The sequence below is a fragment of the Mustela nivalis genome (assembly GCF_964662115.1).
Source record: "Mustela nivalis genome assembly, chromosome: 6".
NCBI classification, from domain to species: Eukaryota; Metazoa; Chordata; class Mammalia; order Carnivora; family Mustelidae; genus Mustela; species Mustela nivalis.
The window spans coordinates 35017694-35020817 of NC_139025.1; the positions used below are offsets into that span (position 1 = coordinate 35017694).

Consider the following 3124-nt stretch of genomic DNA (forward strand, 5'->3'; position numbering starts at 1 on the left):
AACTGAGGACAGTTTGTCCTCACTCTCACCCCTGAAGGGCACTTGGCAGTGTCTGGAGACATTTTTGGTGGTCACAGCTGAAGGAGGGGTGTTACTGGCCTTTATCTAGTGGGTAGAGTTCAGGTTCTTTAAAATGTCGAATGCAGTGCCTGGCATGTAGTAGGTGCTCAGTAAACATGAGCTGTTAGGACCACCCCACATTTGTCACTATCACAGGGAGGGTTGTGAATATTTTTGTGAGCTAGAATTGCTGTGTATTTTCCAAAGCCTTTTGATGATAACAGAATAAGAGTACGTGTGGGTAAGGGCATGGAGTTAAGCATGGGGAGGGATGGAATCCTTCTCCACAGAGAATGCTACCATTCACAGAAGGGGATTTGGCAGGCTTGGTCTTGGGTGGGTTGTGGGGACAAGGATGGATGTTAGGATTAAAGGGTCCTTGGCTAACCATTTGGAGCAGAGGTCAGCAAACCATTTCTGTAAAAGGCCACATATTAAATAGTTTAATCTTTATGGACCAAGAAGCAAAATTTATTACAGGTGGAGTGCCTAGGTGGCTCAGTCATTAAGCGTCTGCTTTCGGCTCAGGTCATGATCCCAGGGTCCTGGGATTGAGCCCCGAATTGGGCTCCTTGTTCGGTGGGAAGCCTGCTTCTCCCTCTTCGTCTCCCCTGGCTTGTGCGCTTTCTCTCATATTCTCTCTCTGTCAAATAAATAAATAAATAAATAAATAAATAAATAAATAAATAAGACTATTATGTAGGTACTCATATAATAAGAAGACAAATTCCCATAAACTCTTAGGAAAATTAAAGATCTTATTTATGGGGGCACCTGGGTGGCTCAGTGGGTTAAAGCCTCTGCCTTCGGCTCAGGTCATGATCCCAGGGTCCTGGGATCGAGCCCCGCGTCGGGCTCTCTGCTCAATAGGGAGCCTGCTTCCTCCTTCTCTCTCTCTGCCTAACCTCTCAGTCTACTTATAATCTCTGCCTGTCAAATAAATAAATAAAATCTTTTAAAAAAAATCTTATTTATGTACTCCAGTTTGAATTTGATATAATTTTCACATCATGAAACATTATTCTTCTTTTGATTTTTCAGGCTTTTAAAAATGCAAAATCCAGGGGACCTGGGTGGCTCAGTTGGTTAAGCGTTGCCTTCTGCTCAGATCATGATCCCAGGGTCCTGAGCTCTGCCTACATTGGTCTCCTCAGCGGGAGCCCCTTCCCCACCCCCCAGTCTTGCATGCACACACATTCTTTCTCTCAAATAAATAAATAAATAAGATCTTTATTAAAAAATGTGATATCCAATCTTTACTCTTAGGTCATACTGAAACAGGAAGTGGATTGGATTTGGCCTGTGGGCCATAGTTTGTCCAACCCTGGGTTGGGCGTCATCACCTCAGCCAGTGACTGTTCCTGCCCTGAACCCCTAGCCTGGTTCTCTGTCACCAATTCTGGTCATTTCGTGTTCAGTTCCCCAGGAGCAGACTTATCGCAAAATGGCCTGTCATTGCCTAGGGCACTGGACTGGGCATACAAATGGGCCAAGTGTCTGTCCCTGCCCTGACGTTGCTCACCACTTCTGGGAGACGGCCATGAATCAGGACAGGAAGAGAGCCTGGTGATACAGTGCCACAGGGCAAAGGATGTAGGGGAAGGAGGCTCTGTGGCCCTCAGAACTCATGGAGCCTGTGTATGCGGGGGAGTGTCCTAGAAGCCACAGGCTTGAGCTGAGACCTGAAGCATACATAGGAGTTTTCTAGAGATGGGGTGGGGATGTAAATTTTCAGGGAGCAAATGATGTAAGTGATGGCAAGGGGTCAAGCAGTGTCCATGTCCGGGGATCAAGAGGTAAGCATTGTTTTTACTGCTGGGATGCAGGGGGGTAAGGGACAACAGCCCAGGAGAGGTGAGCCCAGCAGGAAACGTGGAGCAGCCATCCTGTGGCCCAGACTCTGGGACCTGCCGGGACCCCACCTGGTGTTTCTCTGTCACACAGAGGCCTGGCCCCACTCCTCAGGCCTGTGCCTGGGGGCTGTGCCGAACCACCTCCCTGGACCTCTGTGAATCACCTGATCTCAAATGGGGCCGCAGCTGCTCCTCACCTGCCCCGAAGCCCACCACTCCATGCCCAGCTGCTGACCCACCTGCCCTGGCCCAGAGTCTTCTGGCTTCTGCAGAAGGAAGCTCTAACTTCTGGTTAATAAAATGGTCCCCTGGAATCTGGCCCAATTCCTCTCCTTCCTGCTTCCAGTGAGGTCTAGACTCACCTTTTCTTCCTTATCTGATTCGGAAGGCGAAGCTTGCACATTCTTACCCGATAGACCTCGAGGACAGGGGCGTTTTCCGATGTCCCTGCAATTCTAGGTGTCACAGGAGCCCTGCCTCGGTGACAGCCACAGGGAGCCCGTATTGGAGGGTGTGTGACTGGAGGTGTCAGGCGTCAGCTCACATTCAGCTGGAGCCTGTTTCCCCATTTCAGATTTGAGATTTTGACTCTGTTACTATTCAGTTGGTTGTATTTCTTGCAAGGTCGGTAAGGAAGGTCCCAATCTGAGGAATTAGAAGCCAGCGAAGATTTTAGAAAGTGAGTGAATTGGAACTCTTATACATCACTGGTGGGAATGTAAAATTTGGTGCAGTTGCTGAGGAAAGCATATTGGCAGTTCCTCAAAAAATGTTAAACATTTGATGAGGCAATTTCACTCCTAGCTATATACCCAAGAGAAATGAAACCATATGTTCACACAAAGACTTGTACACAAATTTCAAAGCAGCCAAATATTCATCATTGCCAAAAAGTGGGAACAACCTAATAGCCATCAACTGATGAATGGATAGAAAAATGCAGGACCAGAGTACGGCAGTCATAAAACAGGAAGGCAATACAGACACGCACCATAATGTGAATGGCCTTGAAAGGATCATATGGAGTGAATGAAGCCAGACACAAAAGACCACTTGTTATGTGATTTCATTTCTTCTTCTTTCTTTCCTTTTTTTTTTTTGTTTTTAGGAAGGCTCCATGCATGGAGCCCAATGTGAGGCTCAGACTCATGACCCTGAGGTCAAGACCTATGCTGAGTATCAGGAATCATCAGGAATCAGGCACTTAACTG

The 3124-nt window shown here is 47.3% G+C and overlaps 1 long non-coding RNA gene across 1 annotated transcript; it reads right to left on the reverse strand.

Annotated features, from left to right (window-relative positions):
• Window positions 1-494: 494 nt before the first annotated feature.
• Window positions 495-2459, reverse strand: LOC309866392. The gene is made up of 2 exons (XR_014312632.1): window positions 2323-2459; window positions 495-703 (listed from the first exon to the last, which is right to left on the reverse strand). It is a non-coding gene; the product is annotated as an uncharacterized lncRNA (long non-coding RNA).
• Between the last annotated feature and the right edge of the window lie 665 nt (window positions 2460-3124).